Source organism: Molossus molossus, unplaced genomic scaffold (assembly GCF_014108415.1).
Source record: "Molossus molossus isolate mMolMol1 unplaced genomic scaffold, mMolMol1.p scaffold_m16_p_10, whole genome shotgun sequence".
NCBI lineage: Eukaryota > Metazoa > Chordata > Mammalia > Chiroptera > Molossidae > Molossus > Molossus molossus.
The window spans coordinates 44,946,316-44,966,967 of NW_023425345.1; positions in this window are offsets into that span (position 1 = coordinate 44,946,316).

Sequence of the window (20,652 nt, forward strand, 5' to 3'; positions counted from 1 at the left end):
TCTGTAGCACCCCCAGGGAAGGGCCCCCAGGCAGGTATCAGCTCCTCCAGGAGTTAACAGGCATTATGGTGTTTTATAATAGGTTGCAGTTTCTCTAGGTCTCCAATTACTTTCTTTCCCCTTTGATTATATTTAAAGCAATGTGATTAGAGAGTACTGGTTCTTTTTCTACACCCAATCCCTCTTTAGATTTACTACTCCAACCCTTCCTCCCCACTCCAACCAATTCTGTGAGGGAAGCAAATCCTCCCTGATGCTTTGGGTTTGGATTTAGACCCAATTACCAGCTCTGTGACTCTGGGATAACTCCCTTCTCTAAGGTATTCATTTCTAAAACTGAAATGGGCTAGGTCAACGGTTAGAACTTCTGAGGGGAAACGCAGTCCATATCACCACTAGAATAGTAATCTTCATATAGGGACGGGTGACAGTGACACTGCCCTGTTGAAGCTCTGGGGGGAGGGGGGGGCGGTTCTCGAAGCCCCTCCCGCTACTACCTTCTCCTTCCACCCCCATCTTCCCACGTGGCTCTTCTGCCGGAACTACATGCTGCCAGAGGCGCCACCAGTTCTGATGTTTCCTGAGGCTTTGACAACTCAACAGCTGGTTATGACACTGTGTCAGAGAAGTGTTTCCGGCTCTGTTGAGTCTGCAGCCCAGGCTGGGAATGGTCTTTTCACTGAACTCTTGTTCAGGGTTATAACTTCTCGTATCCATCCACAGCCACCTTTGCCCACCTCACCCCTCTGTGCCAAATGTTTTTGGAAGACCCGGTGTCCACCCAGGAGATGTGTGTTCTTTACATACACAATTAAACTAGCGTTCAAGCATCTTGACTTCAAGTTCTTCAACTTTTCTCAACTCCTGTAGAGATCTGTGGTTTAACACACACATTCTTAAGACTACACTACTGAAAAACTGCCAAAATGTTAAGAAATGAATAAATCTTCCAATTAAATTCGAGGATCTATATATAAAGACATATGCAAGATACATTAAGATATAAAATATATAGCACGATCACATTGTTATAACTAATAATATATAGGCTAGTATACACAGTAAAACTACTTAGAGGAATATTAATAGTAAACTATTAATACAGTTTCTAGGGGAAGGCAGATTATAGAAAACTAGTACTTTTGAATTTATATTTGTAAAATAAATGTACTTTTCATATCATTTATAACCTTTTTATTTATTTATTTATTTTATTTTTTTTAATCCTCACCCGAGGACATTTTTTGCATTTTTTGTTCAGACAGAGCGGGAGGGAGAGAGAGGAAGAGAGAGAGAGAGAAACATCGACGTGAAAGGGACACATCGAGTGGTTGCCACCCACACGACCAACCAGGGCCGGGGACAAACTGCAACCGAAGTACATGCCCTTAGCGGGAACCGAACCCGGGTCTCTCCGGACCGCAGGCCGACGCTCTAACCGCTGAGCCAAACCGGCCAGGGCTGTAACCTTTTTATTTTTATAATGATCATATAAGATTTTGTAAACAGTTTAAAGAATAATAAAGAAAATATACTACAATATCAATATAAGGAAGAACAGTCTGGAAGCCGAAAGTGACGTTCCTGATGTAAGTATTAGTTGACATGGGAAAATACATAAGCCCAGAATTCCTCTCCCGCTATCTTCCCCCAGTTTCAATCTTGAAGAGTGAAATCTCTGCTGCATTTATTTACAATACTTGAGAAGGAGGTGTCACGGGTCCCACGTTTCCATGGAGCCAGACGTATGGAGCAGGAACTGCTCCAACTGATGCCTCGTGTATCATCCATTGATCACTGACAGATTCTTTGGTTGAGTCCAAAGACATCTGTTGGAGGACAGCACTCTTAGACCTTAACCTAAGGACTTCCTATTCTAAAATTCATATTCTATTTATATCTTGATTTAGTCCAAAAAGAATGCATAGAAAAATATACAAGAAGAGTGAAAAAAATAAATGATTTTTCCCCTGGAATACATAACAATGGTATACTGTGATTATACTACAGTTGAGGTGTGACTAAAATTCTGCTAGTATAGAAATAACAGGAAATGTTGATCAACCAATTATGATTAGAAGGTGAGGATCAAGGAAGTGTGAAGGTGGGTGACATTGGAGCTGGACTCTTTATAGATTAGATGATCAGGGAAATTAAAGGAGTTGGGATAGGGAACAGGGCCAGGTTGAGCCCATCAAAGCTGATGGCCAGAAAAGTGAGCAGCTCTTAGAAAACCCATGGCCATGTGATGGGAGGACTGGAAGACAGGAGGGAGGACCTGGAGACAACGCCGAGGCTGTGAAGGGCCGCGTGTGCCAGGACCTCTAAGGTATTCTAGGGGCTGTGGAGAGCCACAGAAGTTCAAGCAAAGAGTGTGACATGAGTGTGTCTATGCCCCAGTTAGAGGGAGGGTGGAGAGCACAGAGCAGGGCGACCAGAGAGAAGAGCCTCGAAGCTGCCTCAGTAGTCAAGGGCAGAGAAGACAAGACAGTGAGTGTGTCTGAGGGCAAATTAACTGGACTTGTGGAAGCCCAGTGTGAGTGGTGGGGGCTGGGGAAGTGGCAGATGGGGTGCTAGCATCCCCCTAGTTTCCTTGAGAGACAACCAACAGTTCAGCCCTGATGTGAGTTCTCACTTGAAACCGCAAGTATTTTTTACTTACTGTCCACAGGAGACTAATCCAGGGTAACCTGAAGGACTTTCATTTTTTAAGCTCAAAGTTTATCATCCTGTTGATATTTAAAAATTAATATTTAAAACATAGTTATTACATCCTCTAATGTTACAGACCTCAGGGTCAATCGTTATAAAAAACACAACAAAACAGGAGCATGATTTTCAGGTTGGAAAATAACCTCTGTGGAAAAACTACCCAAGAGTGATCAAAATGGCATTGGGAAGTTGTTATGTTAAATGGGAGGCTACAATCTAGCAGTTAGTGTTTTATACAAAACATTAAATAATAAATATTGCTGTCTTAAATTTTAAAATTATGCAACATTTGCTGCTTTATTTCACAAACTGCATGCTCAAAGCTATTTTGCTCACCTGTGCATTTCCTTACGCTACTTAAACTCTCCACCTCCTAAGATGGTTGATTCTTCACAAGGGAAAATTTGGGCCCACAAAGGCACGCCAGCTTCTAACACTTACTGTGTGGTAACTAATCAAGGTGTTCTCAGAGAGGTGTCAGCAAAGAATTATTTCAGGCAGCCAAAGGCCTCTTGCCAAAAAGAAAAAGGTCAGTAAAGCTTTCCATAACATCTCTTTATCTTATCTGAGATCCCAAGTCCCCTTCTGCAGCCGTGGGAGTTTCAAGGAGGTGATTTTGTAGGGGAGACTGGTTTACAAGCTTTGATTAGATTGTGTCAGGGCCAGGACTTGGAACTCAGATTGTTCCGTGGGTCTTGAGTCACAGAGTTCTAGGAGAGTGACAGTGTGCTGATAAGTTAGTCTTCAGTTCAGGTTTCCTTTCTCCTCTTCCCTGAAGCTGGAGTCTCTTCGGCATTGCGTTGGCACTGAATTGTAGAGGGGCTGAGGTCTGGGTTTGTGATCTGTTCCAAGTGCAAAGACATGGGCCCGGTCCCCCAGGCACTTTGCTTGGGACATAGTGAGTTCTCAGTAAATATCTGTTGAGTGGTGAAGATGGTTTTGTTCCCATTTGGTCTTCCACAGAACCTGACTCAGACCTGGCACAAATGAGCACTCCTATTTACATATGTATGTATGTATGTATGTATGTATTTATGTATTTCCTCACCCAAAGACACTTTTGCATTTATCTTCAGATAGAGTGGGGAGGGAGAGAGGGAAGAAGAGAGAAACATCATGTGAGAGAGACACATCAACTGGTTGCCACCCACACGACCTCAATCGGGGCCAGGGACAAACTGCAACCGTGGTACGTGGTACGTGTCCTTAGCGGGTCTATTTACATCTTAATTATCAGTCCATTGATTGTTTTTTTCTTTGGATTTTTTAAAAAGTGAGTCAACTAATGTGAGGTTCAATTTTTCAGTTTTAATAGTTAAAGGCACCTGACTGGCCAGTGTGGCTTGGTGGATTGAGCATCATCCCTTGCACTGAGAGGTCCCAATTTGATTCCCAGTCAGGGCACATGCCCGGGTTTCAGGCTCTGTCCCTAGTGGGAGGTGTGCAGGAGGCAACCTATCAATGTTTCTCTCTCTCCCTTTCTCTCTCTCTAAAAAAAGTCAACAAAAACATTAAAAAAGTATTTAAAGGCATCTCATCAAATTCATCATTTAGGTTATTTGTTCTTTTTAGCTAATAACATCTGCTATGAACTCAAAATAATTGGTTAATTTGAACTCCCTTTGAACTCACATTTCTATTTTTTTTTTTAATCCTCACCCGAGGACATTTTTCCTTTTTTTTTTTTTGTTCAGGTAGAGTGGGAGGGAGAGAGAGAGAGAGAGGAACAGAGAGAGAGAGAAACATCGATGTGAAAGGAACACATTGAGTGGCTGCCACCCACACAACCGACCAGGGCCGGGGACAAACTGCAACCGAGGTACGCGCCCTTAGCGGGAACCGAACCCGGGTCTCTCAGGACCGTAGGCCGACACTCTAACTGCTGAACCAAACCAGCCAGGGCTAGATAGCTCACATTTCTAAAGCATGCTCTCCATCCACCTCCAAACCAACACCCTCCTTCCTCCTTTATCCCCCGTGTATGGTGCCACCCCATAAGCCGCAAACTGATACCACAGATGTTTTCTTCACTCTGAGTGCCCTCCTTCTTGTCTACCCTCATTCAGTCATCAGATCTCTGCAGCCTTTAACTTCCCTCTGTTGACTCCGTAGCCCTCCGCCCACACGGGTGACTGCAGCCAGCGTCCTTCCCACCCTGGGGTGCTGCAGCAGCCTACTCATCCCCACCTCTGCATTCTTTCTCCTTCACTTGACCACAGCTCTGACTATGCCATCTTTCTACCTCAAAATCCCTTCAAAGCTTTCCACTGCCCCAGGACCCGACCTGAGTCCCAAGACTCCATCGTACCCAGGCCAGCCCTCCACCACACTGACTGCTTATCTTCTTTTCAACCAGAAATTCTGTTACCTGGAGGGAATAGGATTCTCGTCCTCTGTGCACACAGCTTTGGGTAACCAGGGGCTCAACCTTCACACTCAACAGCCACACCAAGGAGGATGGGCTAGAGTCATGCATTTTGGTTCCCATGAGTGTACAGAACAGATACACTTTTAAGAACTAGACCTCTTGTGTTTCTAGCTCCTTCAAAGATCTTTCCCAAATGCATCCGTTCTCTTTCTGCCAAGCTCATCCCAAATAGTTCAGTGTCCAGCTATTTGGGGTGAGCACAGGGATGTTGGACTGCGGGGCTGACATAGCCCACAACAAGCATGATACCCTCTCTTGAGTGATCCTCTCGCAGTTTCGAGTATGTTGACCTTGTCTCTGGATTGGATGCTTCCTGAGGGCAGTAACTGCCCCCTTCTGTTCGTCACAGCACTGGGCATAATAACGATGACCTGATGGAGCAGTTAACTCTGGTAAAAGGTGGTTAACTTGGGTAAGGTGCCGGGGCCAGGACTACAGGAATGGACTCTTCTCTAGTCAGTTACATAAGTACCGCGCCCTGAGGTGGCATAGGTTATAACAGCCCCCTAGGCAACGCTGTCTGATCCAACACCCATTTACCCTGCTACCGTCCAAACCTGTAAGACACAAGGTCCTTAACAGCCTGTGTAGACCACACTGAAAAATAATTATCTTTTTCTTTTTTAATTTTTTTTCTTTATTAATTTTTAGAGAGCGAGGAAAGGAGAGGGAGAGAGAGATAGAAACATCAATGAGAGAGAACATCAGCTGGCCGCCTCCCGCATGCCCCCCACTGGGGATCGGGCCCAAAACTTGGGCATGTGCCCTGACTGGGAATTGAACCGGCAACCTTTTGGTGCATCAGTCGACACTCAACCACTGAGCCACACCAGTCAGGCAAGAATAATTTTCAAGACAAACACAAATGTAAAGTGATAGGAGGTGTATAACATCAGCCTTAGAATGTGTGGGATAGTACAACTGGAAGACTAGCCAGAGACAAAACACAATCTCTAGGCAAAGGAGGACGGGGCTGGTGTAGAAAGAGAAGAAAATGAGGGTTTGCTTTCTCGGAACCCGGTCACGGTGAAGAAGCTCCATGTCAGGGATAAGAGGGGTCTGAGTGGATCCGGAGAACAGCCTCGGGGCCCGGGAAGGAGGCACTGCCGTGGGGCGCTCCCTGCACCGAGCACCTGCCGCAGGGTCTCCCTTCCAGGCGCACGCCGTGACTGAGGACGGTGGCGGATCAGCGGAGAATGAGGAGTCCAGTACGAATTAGAATTGTGGGCCTTTCTGGACCTGTAGTGAAATATTACTTCATTTCTTTGATGCTATACTAAGAATACAATAAAGCCAAATGAATTCTTTTATTATTATTGTTATTGCAGATATAACTTATGAAGTACTTGTATGCTAGGCACTGTGCTAAATCCTGTTTATGTTCTTTAAATCCTCCAAACAACAGAAGGTAGATCTTATAAGAGAAAAGCAAGGTGAGTTGTTTGACCATCTAATCATGAACCAATTAGTGTAAGAGCCTGGATTCAAAACCTGTCTGACATCAAAGCCCATAATCTTAGACCACTGTTACCTGCTTTTAAAGCAGAGCTTCTTACAAGTAGCAAAACAAAATGCTTTTCTTTCCCCAACTTGTCCCTCAGCGACATCAACAGAAGGTAAGAGAACAATTCTGAAAGTTCTAAATACTGTATTATTTTAGATAGAAATGAAGTCTCACTTAGGGGAGCTTAAGGACAATATTTGTTTTCTAGGACTAAAGATTTGCGCAGCTCAAAGGAGCTGGACACCACCGCCCAGCCCTGGGGACCCTCAGACAGCTGAGACCTGAGCTTTAAAGCAGTTCCCTGAACCATTTTAATTTCTACAGCTACAAAATCATTTTATTGTTCAAATACAACAAAACCAGCCTGTATTTGAGGATCATGTATATATAATAGTTGCTCTGTTGCCTGTTAAGTCATTACCAGTATCAGGGCGTACGAAGCTCTTACTCAGATAGGGGTGTCACTCTCAGACGGGTTCAACAGCCCAACCATCACCTCTTCAACTTAAAGGCAGATTATGCTGAACAAAGGACAAATCACGAGAATGGTTCAGTTTATCGTTTGTGGGCAACCCATTCTACTGAACACATCTCAAGTGACATCCTGAAGGCAAAAGGCACTGAAGTAATGCAGCCATTAATAAACTTGTCAGACAAAATTGATTACAGCTCAACTCCCAGACCATAATATGCTGTTGTTGTTATTATTATTAAGGTCCTTCAGTTCAGTTGCAGCAAATGCAAAAAGAAGACAATAGAATCAATCATCTGTCTGGCAGCAATTCTGAGCAGTTCTAATGGCCAATATGTCCCCTAACAAAAATTTCTTGCAGATGAGCTCAAATAATTAGGGGAGTCACATTATGTCACACAGGCTTGTGAAGACAATCTGCTTCCTACAGAAGGGCAAACACTTTTACTTAACACAAACCCTACCAATTTAAGACCACTGACTGCATTGTTGCTTACATAACAGACCAAACCACATTTCCATTAGCAACCATTTCTGAAGGTTTTAGCTTCTCTTTCAATAGATTCTAACAAGATTCCAGGAATCTCTGAAAGGCTTTCTCTACCTTTTGGAAAGGTATGTTTCGGATCGGGGAGCAATTTCACGAAAGACTGAAAGTATCATTAGGAAATAGTTTTATGACATATGATGTTTTCAGGATATGAAGAGTCGAAAGGTTTTTCTGAAAGAATCCAACAATATGGCTAGACAAGGTCGTCAAGCGGAGCCACCACTCAGAGGATAAAAGAGGAGGGCGAGCCCTGGCCGGTTTGGCTCAGCGGTTAGAGCGTCGGCCTGCGGTCCGGAGAGACCCGGGTTCGGTTCCCGCTAAGGGCATGTACCTCGGTTGCAGTTTGTCCCCGGCCCTGGTTGGTCGTGCGGGTGGCAGCCACTCGATGTGTCCCTTTCACATCGATGTTTCCCTCTCTCTCTCTTCCTCTCTTCCCTCCCACTCTGTCTGTACAAAGAATGGAAAAATGTCCTCGGATAAGGATTTAAAAAAAAAAAAAAAAAAAAAAAAAAGAGGAGGGCGAGTTCCTACACCAGCAACACTCATGACCATCTTGTCTTTCCAAGAACCTTTAAAATGATTTTCTCAAACACGCAGGTGTCTAGTCCCTAAGAATTCCTTTCATGAAGTGCAGCCCCCCCCCCCTGAATTAAAATCTACAAAATAGAAAATGCTGGTCACTCTGTTTCTGATGCCTAATTAAAAGAGGTCTTAGGGAGACTACATATAATGATCACACACATAAATATTTGGCATCCTTGAAAGCCTACGGTAGGAACATCCAGGCATTATTATGCTGATGCTAATAACAGATATAATGAATAGTAGAATTGTAAGAGGAAAAAAGAATTCAAGATGACCACGAGGGTGCTATCTAGACTGCAGATTTGGGAGGAAAATATTCCTGCCACATCACTGGTGACATGACGAGGGGAAGTTAGGAGAAAATGAGCTGGGTCTCTGCCATGTTCCTCCCAGAAGCCTGCAGGGAACGGCCGCTTGCCCCTCACTGGGTAGATCCTGGCGGCAATTTTTGTTTGGACTAGAGGAGGAACGACAGCACATTTACAGAACGGCCTGAGGATGAAGGGACATTGACAGTTTTGTTTTGTTCCAGAAGGTTTTATGTTTTAGACGTTCTTAAAGGGGAAATACAGGGACTGCTTAACCAAGGTACTTACTAGGTATGTTTTTCTGTTTTTTAATTATTTGCTCTTTTCTGCTCCTTTCTCCTTCCAATGATCAAGGACCCATGTTTCACCCTGGAATGTATTTTTAGGGCAGATGGGGAAAGGGGCCAAGTTTCAGATGTCTCTTCTCTGTTTCTTTCCTTTGCCGTAAGGCTCTCTTTGTGCAGCGTCGGGCTTGGGTTTCCACGGCCTCCTAATGCGAAACAGGCTGAGAAGAGCCACGGATGGACCGACCACATGTTGCTGTGCTTTCCTTTTTTCAAGGAGGAAAAATCCAGTTTACAAGAAGAGTATTCAAACTTAGCAGTTAACTGAAATTAAAGATGCTTTAAAGGTTTCTTAACCCCAGTCATGGCCATCTTGTAATATTTTTAAATGGGCACTGAAACATCTGAGTATGATAAACTCCGATTTGACTTAAAAGCAAAGAGATGTTAAGAGCACGGGCACTAGTTCACGACATTCAGTTTGACTAAGAGGCAATGTGAACGTTTTCACCTAGGCCAAAGATGAGACACGATCCAAAGTCAACCGGAAGGCCTTCATTGCAAAATCGACACTAGTGCATTCCGAACCCGGGATTAACAATCTATAGCTGGGCTTCCACAGACTTGCATAAATTAGTCAAAATTTTTATGGCTCAATTCAGCTGTCAGAGAGAAGCGCCTTTAGACAACTCTTCACACCTGTTACTTATCTCGTAAAATCCTGGGCTTAGTGACTCCCACCTGGGATGAGCAAGTTCAGACTTTCCTCACCCTCATTTTACACGAGGAGATAGATTCTTTGGAGTGCTGGGCAGTAAAGACATTAAGACACACGAAAATCCCTGGAATTTTCCCAAAACAGACTATTGCAATACAGATCTTCCAAAACCATCACAAGAGATGTCGTAGTTGGAGCTCTTCAACGTAACACATGCGCACAAAGCGACCGGGAGCCAGCGCCCTCACCAAGGCTTGAAGGAAGCACGAGACCACCAAGAAGAAACCAAAGTAGCAGCAACGATGCAAAAGCTGATTTTTCTTCTGGGTCTTAGAGTCATAGGGAATGGGAATGGGGGCTGTAGCGACTCTCTTCATTTCTTTATTCCTCACCCCAAATCAATGTACATCAGAATACTGCCAGCAGCTGGGGTCAAGTCTCAGCTGTGGGAATCTCTGATTTATCTCCACACCTTCTTCATCCCCTGAGGCTAGGTCAAGTGTGCGATTTCTACAACCTCCACAATAACCTCCCTTTGGAGGGTCCTCCCATCATCAACCTGCACATAATTTAAAAGGAGGGTTCTAACATTTAATTATGTGACAAAGGGGAGTCTTGGCAAAAAAAGAGGCGTTAGACAAACATCTATTTTAACTTCTGAGTCTGTGGCAAAAGAAGAAAAAACAGATACAAAAAAAAACACACTTCCTTACAAAAGTCATATGTGGATTTTAGGAATTCTACATAATAATCACACTGAAATATCAATTCTGCTGATGGCTCATTTAAAAGGATTGTTCCATGGACCAAAGAGTTACGGGTTCGATTCCAGTCAAGGGCATGCATCTCGGTTGCAGTTCGATCCCCAGCCCTGGTTGAGGTCATGCAGGAGGCAGCCAATCATGTGTCTCTCTCATGTCAAGATTTCTCTCTCTCTCTCTCTCTCTCCCCCCCTCCCTCCTTCCCACTCTATCTGAAAATCAATGGAAAAATATCCTCGGTGAGGATTAAAAGGGGGGAGGGACAAGATGCGAAAAAAAGTGGGGTCCTAGGAAAAGCCTAAGATGCGAGGGTTCTTGAGTAGCAGGGGATGGTAAACACTGAGTGCAGATTTCTGCAGACAGAGTGGAGTCAGCTCAGAGGTGCCCCCCTGGACAGGCATCCTGGGAGTGGTGCCAGGGAAGGAAACTTCCTGTTCGGGGAAATTTGGTGGGCAGAGTACAGGAAAACTGCTTAGTTATAATTCATGTGTCTTTAAGGAGAATATTCTGGCAGAGACAAAAAGACACCTGCCTCCAAAAAAAACATTTAGTGGGCAGAACATCTGAATGGAGTAAGAGTCACCCAGAAACTGATTCCACGGATGGGTTACTTCTCTCTTCTGGTGGCATCCAAGCATGGTAGGGACCTTAGGGAGCTATTTTGAGGCAAACTTGGCTGTGTTGAAAATACTGAATGAGGTTTGTATTAGTTAGGAATCCATGGCTGTAAGTAACAGAAACCAAACTAATTTAAGGAGAGAAAGGGTGGGGGAGGGATAATTTACTGGAAGGATGTAGAGGTGTCTCCGGCAACCTGGGGCAGGAGTGTAGCTGAGCTTCAGAAAGGGCCTCGGTTCAGAAAGGGCCCTCAGAAGTCTAGGTAGTCTTGTCCTCTGCTTTTGTTCCTGCTTCTTTCTTGTTAACACTGGATGCTTCTCCCCTTGTGGCTCCTCAGTCTGTGAGTTTAAAAAATGGCCACGTCCCAGTCTGGTGTTAGAACCCGAAAGGACTGCCAAGGCCCGCCCCTTGACCATGTTTCCATGAGGAGAGATGGGTTTGGATTTGGGCGTGTGTGTTTTGTGGGCTGCGGGCCAGTGATTCCCAGGGAAGATGGAATTGTTTTGTCCTGCACAGATATTCCAAAAATACCTACTGAACAGATTTTAAAAATTCTATTTGTAGTATGGGGCCAAGGGTATTTGTTATTAGACATGGAAGGAAATTAGGTTTTCTATACTAATGGTGGTCAAAAGCAATTGATGCTGACGATCACCTAGAGAGCCTGAAAATACACAGATGCCTGGATCACAGCCCTCTAGATTTTGATTCAGTTTGGACCCAGGGTTTGCATTTAATGCTGTCTCCCTAGGTGACTGCAATTTGTAACCAGGTGTAGGAACCACTGGTCTACAGACACCACTCACTTTAGGAACTAGTTTCCCTAAGACAAGGGTGAATCTGTGCAGTGAGAAAGTGGAGATACTTGAAATTTTCACTGAGTGGTTTAAGTCAATGCAAAACTCTACCTGCACACACAGTCTTCGATATTGCTCATGAAGCAGTCATGCTGACGAGGGAAGTTCAGGTCTCTTTCATGAAAAGTTCTCAGAGAATAAATGTCATTTTAGGGATTTCATCCGCCTTAGTAAAGATGTCTTTCTCGAGTGAAAGCTAACTCCTCTTTCACTGTGTTAGGTGAAGCTCTTCTTTTGGTATGGTTTGTGGTACTGGTTTCAATCCACAAAATCTTAGGTTTTCTCACAAATGTTTGTAGAATGGGTTAAAAAAACAAAATGAGAAATGTAGAAATTAAAGCCAATTCACATGTAATGTTTAAACCCATTACTTTGGGGGTAGGCCATGCCTGATGTTAATTCGGCACAGTTCCTGCGGTTTCGACACATCCCCACGCGTGAGCCGCCGCGCGCGCTGCTCCCGCTGATGTGAACGGCCGGCTGCCGGACTGCTGGACTCCTAGGCTGCTGGGCGGCTGCCGGCTCCTGAGTTCTGAATGTTCACTAGCGTCCAAGCACATGGACATATAGCGTGCAGATCACACATCATTCCGGGGGGACAGGGAAGTATTTATTGAAAATGCATAGGCAGATCAAGTTGTGTAGACAAAACGGGAAAACAATAAATCACAGGGACCTTACAGACCTAAGCTGGGAGGGTGTTTGAACCCTTTTGAACTGATTCACTGGGAGAGCCATGTCTTGCCAGAGGATGGAAAAGGTTTCCCCTACCCCACAGTTTGCTATTTGCCTCAAAGTGACAGCTGATAATCGGTTCACAATTACGTCTCTTGCTCTTCTCTGCTACAGTGTTCTTCCTTTCTTCTTGGACCAGGTTTGTAGCTTTTCCGTTGCTCAGACTTCTGCTTTGGTTATTGCACGGGAGAATTTTTCTTGAGCTATTATCGTATCAGTGTGAGGAGGAACCGACCTCCAATCCCATCACACCCTCAGTGACGGCTGCCCCTGAGCAGGCAGCAGAGCCTACAAGAGGTTGACGGACATTTCCAAAGCCAGTGCATCTGTGCTGATTAAATGCAGAGAACAGAAGGTGACTGGCTGGTCACGTGAACGATGATACATGAACTTATCACTGAGCTGAATCACGGTATTGACAGTATTAATGTTTCCTCATTAGCCAGGGAACAAGGTAAATACATATCTGAGGATACACAGCAGGATACAATTACGACTCCTGTTCCCGAGTGATTTTTATCAGGATATGACACGCAATTATGTTCATCTCATTCGAATTAATCCATCAACTTGTCACTGTTAGGTTTTACACAAGTTAACTGTATAAACAAACAAAAGTGAAAATATATTTTAATGATGATTGAGTACACCACTTTTGCATTTTTAAGAAAATAATGAGAAACATAATACTCCTTCTTTTGCAATGGTGATAGTAGAAAGGCAAAGTAGGTGGAATGTGAGTCTGAGGAGGAGGAGGGAACTGGAAAGGACAGGGTGGAATGCTGGCCCTAGACAACATATTTTTACAAAGGATCCTCCATATTCTACTGCTTAAGGGCACTATGAACTTTATTATGTGGTAATAATCTTAGCACAACATACTTTCCTGTTAGAATATCCTGTACCATTACCTTGAACTTTTTTGGCTTAAAACTGAAGTATGCCTGAACATTATGTGTAACGTAATTCCCACAAATGAGCTACTGTTTGGAAAAAGAAAAAAAAAAAAACAAGGCAAATGGTAATAAATCTGTAAATCCCTACTGTAGTTTTCAGGATAACCTTTATTGGTCTGGGCTCAACAGTTGTAGACATAGGTATATAACATATAACAATTCAGAAGCATTAAAATTCATCAACGGAACTCATTGACAAAGAACTGTCACGTAAATAGCTTTATTCTTTAGAGCTTTATTTCCGTATTATTGAGCGAGCTATTCTAAATAGCTTTATTATTTATTTATGTGTTTGTTTAAAGGAAGAACACCAGGCAGAGAAATCTGCTCTAGGTCAAACACGTGCCAAGTAGCTCCAGGTTGCCCGGCGTCAAACACAGATGGGCAGAGAGGTGCTGAAAGCAACGCAGAGGAAACGGGGTGATGCCAAGGTGGAGTGGGGTGCGCTTCCGGGGTCCTCGGGTGGCTGTGGTGCCTCCCTTGAGTCTCGGTAGAGAGGAGGCCAGGGCTTGTCACTGTGGTTCTGCTTCTGCTTAGTGGCTGGAGGAGTTGACCCCTCTGGGCTACAGTTTTTTTATCCACAAAATGGCAGATGATCTGTAAGGTCTTTTGGCTGTGAAACTGTATAACCCTCTGATTTCTTCAGTCTAGGAAACCTAGGAACAGGGCCAGCTGTAGGCACAGGGGCCACTTTAAACAAAAGGCTACTCCCCGAGTGGCGAGTGGCGGAGCAGGAGCAATGGCATTTTATTCCCTGTGAGGGCAGCAGCCTTGGGGGCCCGGCCGGGCCCTGCTCTCAGGGAGCCCACCGTGCGGGGCCCGGACGTCTGAGCCGCCACTCGAACCCTTTGTGTCACTTTGGGGTTTAGACGGTTCAAAGCTTCCAATGAAAGTTCCCAGGCATGTGCCTGAAGCTGCTCACCTCCTCTGCAGCTCCTGAGTCTGAAGTGGAAAAGCCTGTTTTGGGAAACCATCTAGAGATGCATTTAGGCTAACACGAAGGGAACGTTGGAGAGGAAACCCCAACATGAAACATGGAAACGCTCAAAGAACTGTTGAAAAAGGAACATGAAATTCTTCCTTTAAAGCACAGTCCCGAAAAAAACTTCTAAAGGACTTGAAAAGAATGTCCCCCAGCATCTGTCCCTTCCATACCCTGTTCACCCTTCATTACAGGTCTGATGTGTGCCGGGCTGGGGAGCGGGCGGCGGAGACCAGGCGGCCTTGCGCCACCCGAGACCGCCCGCGCCCTCACTTAGTGGACTGACAGGTTTGTTGAGAGACTGAACGGCTGAGTGATGAATGCAATTCATATTATGGGAATATCCAAGGTTTGGCACACTTGGGATATTAAAATGTCGATTAAAAAACGAGTACCATTTATTCTATTTTTCTACTTCCTTTCCACCAATGACCTTTCCTCCGAAATGACTCATGCCATTGGGTCTGAAAGATAATCAAGATCATTTTTTAGTCGGAAAGCATAACATTTTCTTGAGAAAGTCTTAGCGTTTCATTTGTATTTTATTTGTGGTATAATTAATCTTTTTATGAGTAAATAAAAGATTCCCCCAGATGGATACTATTTCCCCCCAAATCTTTATGGAGACGGGCAATTGGAACAATTTTGTCTTTGTCAAGAAGGAGCTCACGGCCCACATCTGTTATTACAGAAGAGAGTTAAAGAAACCTGTATTTAATGCCTAGCAACGACACTAACCTAGGACAGTAACCTGCTCCAACACTAAGCTGCTCCGTTAAGAACCCTAATAAAAAAGTTGTGTGATAAAAATGCCAAGGCTGGCTTATCTTAAAAGATTCTTCCTAGTTCAAAGGGTCAGTTTCACACCAGGGTCCCCAGTCTTATCAGTAGGCTCTTCAGAGCTTTGCCATTGTAACACAAAGGACCCTTCCCACTGGCATGACAATGGTACAATCACCAGACACTTCAAAAGGAGCAGGCACGCAGGAGGATGCCCTGAGTTTGCCCCTCACCACGATGTTTACACACACGTTCCAGTGGCTCAGCCCATAACAAAGGCCAGGCAGGATAGTCAAGGGCACGGCACCTGCAGAGTAGACAAGGACTCTCAGTCTTCACCAGTAAAGCCAGGGGGGGTCCTTCAGTGTAACCACCATTTACCCTAAACACCATGTTCTCAAGACAGGCAGGGTCTCATTATTCTACTAAGGCAAGGATGCTGCTGGGGGAATGGAAGTTGAGCTTTGGGGCTGCACCCTCAGCACATAATGAGAGAGAGAGATATTGAGAGAGAGAGAGACAGAGAGAGTCAGAGAGAGGGGGGAGAGAGAGAGAGAGAGAGAGAGAGAGAGAGAGAAGTAGGTCTGCACATAACCCAGAATAATCTGCAGGTGTCCACATGAATTCTGCAGATTTGGATAAAAGAAAGCATTAAAGACTATTTGCAGGATGCTAAGAGAAAGCCTACAGGCATGAGAGTAACAGAAAATAATTCCCTGACTCCCCTTGGAGGGTCTGGCCCTGTGGTGAGGGCGCAGATCTCTTGGCCTTGTTTAACTTCCCTGAAAATAAAAAACAAATACCGACTTCCCCAAATCAGGGAAAAGGGTATAGAGATCCAATACCTGTGAAAATGATTGAAAAGCTTACCTTTGAGGTGCCCAATGGAGCTGTGTATTAGAGACGTGTAAAAATAATACTATATCAAAGAAACCCAGGCCCCCAGATACTGGAGGCAGGAGGCCAAATGAAGAACAGCTTGATCTCTTTTGGATCAAAGGTTAAGTTGTAAGGTTTTCTTTATTTCTCAAAGCCTGCGCTTTGTACATTCCAGGATATGGAGGGTGTTTTAAAAACAAGCAAACAGCCTCCCATTATTACAGGGAATCCTTTGTACTTTGCAAAGTGCTTGGTGGCCCTGCTCAAGACCAATGAGACCATGAGGTCCGGGAAGCGAGCATCTGTATCTGATTCTCCTTACTGCATTCCCTCTACCCCCAATGGGCTTGTGCTATTCAAGCAATCTTGTTTTCTTTTTTTTTTTCAGGTTCCTGTATTGACTTCAACCCCAGTGATGTACTCGAATGCCCACCGAAAGTTCCCAGGGAGACAGACAGATTGGTTTTGTCAAGAAATATTTCAACCAGTATTTTAGTGTGCCTACTGTGTGTCCACCCTATTTAAAATCCCATCTCCTGCCCGCTCTCTACCCCACACTCGTCTCTTGTTCCTGCGTTCTTTATCTTCACAGCACCAATCCCCATCCGACAGACTACATACTTCACAGAATCATTGTGTTTGGCCCCTGTCTCTGCTCCCGCCTCTCCCGGCCCCCCCACATCCCCCGCAACTGGAATGTCAGCTTCATCAAGGCAAGGATTTCTATCAGTTTGTTCACTGAGGTAACTCTAGAATCTGGTGCATAATAGGTAACCAATTAATATCTGTGTCATAAACAGATATAAGAAACCCTGCTAGACAATGGGGTGTAAAGATGGGTAAGAGCTGCTCTTTGCCTTGACGGCACTCACTGCCTGCCCCCCGTATTTACCTACCTTCAATGCTTTCCTCATTTTTGTCCCCGTCTTTCTCAAAGCTTTAGTGTATCTCTTTTAAAAAAATTATTATATAGTAAAACATGGATACACTCTTGCTGTATATTAGGAAGCTATTCAATTTAGTACACACAGCAGCCCCAAAACTATAACCATTCCAAAATACATTTGTTGCTTTTTAAAATCCTTTGAGGCGTCATCATTGCAATAAAATAGTCCAACAGTTGTACGGTACACAAATATATCCCCAAATCATGAAACATTAATGATCTAATAAAAGCAATTAGTTTCAGGTTGCAGCAACTGAAACTATGGCTTCTATTCTGGGACTTAAGAACCTTTTATTTTCGGCATTTCATATTTTCCCCTGCATGTGCCAGGAAACTATTAAGTCCCCCACCAGATAGTTTTCTTATGTCAGGTTCTTCAGAAGAAAGAGCATCGTCTTTTTCTCTGAATCTCTTGGTGGTGTCCCCATAAGAAACAGTTATACAAATACAGCTTAATTATTGTTACAAAAGGAGGATTTCACTAATGCATGCAGACCAACACAAACACCTTGGGAAACTCAAGGGATGATGAGCTAAAATTAAATCTGAACAACTTATTTTATGTTATCAAAGGACATGTCAAATTGAAAGATCCACATTAACAAACTAAAATAAGGGCCAAGTTTCTGTGCCCGTTCTGGCCGATTCCATTTTTCAAATTTCTTTGTAAAATTTACTTTCATTGAAATGACACAAGCACATAGTTTAAACATCAAACGATTTAAAAAGATTTGTTCTGAAAAATAGCAGTCCTTGCCTTCTTCCCTTTTCTGCTTCCCAGTGGCAACCACGTTCGTTTCTTTTTACTGATTCTTTTACCATTTATCTCTACTTCTCTAGGTAGTGCAGAGATGTCACTACTTTGATTGCTTTTTCTTTTTTAATGGATTATCTATTAACTCCTACCCTCTTCCCCCCACCCCATGCACCCTTTCATGGGAGCTATACCTGCTGAAACATTGCATGCCTGATAGTACCTTGATCTACCCTTAACTTCAAGTGATACTTTGGTGGACTACTGAATTCTAAGCCAAACTGATTTCTCCTTAGAATTTTGAAGGCTCTGCTCTGCTGTCTTTTAGCTTCCAGTGTTGTCATTCTGATATTTCACCCTTTACATGACTCCTGGTTTGTTTTTTCTTCCCTCTCTGAAAGGCTGTACAGCCCCTTTTGTTCCTTACATTCTAGAAATGCCTGATCATATACCTTGGTATGAGTTCATTTTCAAACACTGTACAGGATATTTGGTGGGCCTACTGATCCAGAAATTCATATCCTTCAGTTCAGGAAAATTTATGGAATGCTTACTTTGGTATTTTCCTCCCTCCATTTTTCTCCTCCTATTTAGATGTTGGCTCCCTGAACTCAACGTCGTTTTCTTTTTCTCCTGTTTTGCATTTCTTAGTGTTTTTCTTTTATTTCCTAGCAGATTTCCTATATTGTACCTTCCAAGACTTGTAGTGGTTTTCCATTTCTTCTCTCTCATCTGTAATTTCCAAGAGCTCCTTTGTCCACGAAGGTTCCTGTTTTTGTAGCAGTCTGTTCTTGTTTACTGGGTACAATGTCTTCTGTCTCAGACAACATTAATGACACATAATTTTTAAGCATTCTTCTCCCTAGGTAGTATCTGTTATATCAGTTCTCTCTGTATGTTTATTTCATATTAGATATTTCATCCAATGTTGGATGGTCCTTGACTATCTGTTCATAACTCAGAGAGAGACACTAAAAAGCTGATTGGAAGCTATCTGTATTGGGAGAATGGGGGGTAGAGGAGGGGAGCTTTTTGATTCTGTCATCCCTTTAGACTAAGATACTATAAATTGGGCTGTTCCTTTAGGGGACACCTAAAGTCAGTATCTTTAGTTCTTTTTCATCCTTTGCCATTTTCGGCTAACCAGATTCTCCAGAGAAGACTCCCCATCTCCTGCCTACAGGGTGACACCCGCTGAGTGGTGGCGAAAGCCCAGTTGAGGAATGTCACCTGCTTCCTCTGGTTTTGGCCGGGTGCTCCTCCCTCAGCCAGGCCTGGTGTCTCAGAGTCTAGAGGCCTCTGTTCTACCATCACTCAGGATAAGCCTTCTTGAGTCTTGGGAGTTCTAAGCTATAACTCAGGTTGCTTTTCAACTTTCTCTACTTCTAGGTTGGGATCTGCCTCTTTAGGTCTTCTAAGTCAGTTACCAAATATCCTGTTTCCAGCCTCCAAAATTTGTTATTTTTTCCCTTCCCATTCTCTTCATCTTTGTGGGCTATCTTCTTGTAAAGAAATACCTTATTTACTGTCATTTTAGTAAAATTTTGAAAAAAGGACAGAGCTAAATCTGTGTATTCATTCTGCCATCCTTAACCAGAGGGCCCTATTTCAGTTTTCCACAGGCTGGCCTTTTAAGGCCACGGCCAAACACCAGCCTCGTTGCCACCTCCCGGCTCAAGGACACTTTGCAGCCCCTGAAGTCCAAGTAAGAGGCAAGTGTGTCCTATGATACTTAACTGGGCACCTAACAAGAAGAGTGGGATATCTTCTACAGTAGTCTGAAAGATAGTTTTTCTATATAATAGTGAGTCTCTTTCTGCACACTGGATAGGCCTGAATTTCTGGAATTTGAAGGGGGGATTCAAAGGTCTCAGGATGTCTCTTGTAGACTCGAGTTTGTAATTCTGAAAATGAGAGAATTTAAAACACAGCCTAATACAATGCCTTCATTCCACTGGCAAGAAAACTGGTTTTACTGTAGAAGTTACCTAAATTAATAGCATCAGACCTATTGAGAACAGATATCTTTTTTGTTTTTTAAATCCTCACTGGAGGATATTTTTTCCCCATGTATCTTCAGACAGAGTGGGGGAGAAGGGGAGAGAAGGGAAGAGAGAGAGAGAGAGAGAGAGAGAGAGAGAGAGAGAGAGAGAGAGAGAAACATCGATATGAGAGAGGCACATTGATTGGTTGCCTCCTGCACCACCCTGACCAGAGCCAGGGACCAAATCGCAAATGAGGTGTATGCCCTTGACTTGAATCAAACCCATGACTCTTTGGTCCTAGGGCCAGAGCGCCAACTACTAAGCCAAGCCGGCCAGGCAAGGACAGATATCCTGGTAACACTATGATTGTTTGCCTGTCAACAAGAATGACTATTTAAATTAAAAAAACTTTTCAAATTTATCTTAAAGAGAGAGAAACATTGATTTGTTGTTCTGCTTATTTTTGCATTCATAGGTTGCTTCTTGTACATGCTCTGACTGGGGATCAAACCTAAAACCTTGGCCTATCGGGATGACTCTCTAACCAACCAAGCTACCTCGCCAGGACCAAGGATGATTTTTTATACCCTGGAGAATTTCTCCTTTTTTCAACTGAAGTGTCTTTCTCTAATAAGTACAAACAATAAACATACAACATGTTGAAATCCATATGTTGTGGATTTACTTTTTAACAAGGCAAAAGTTATTTAAGTTCTGGCACTAACAACAGCTGCCAACTTTATTTGTAAGTGTTAAAAAAAATAGTTCAGTGGTCCTTACTACTTCTATATTTATCCTTGCATCTGTCTTCCAATTTCAAAACTACAACACTATTGAA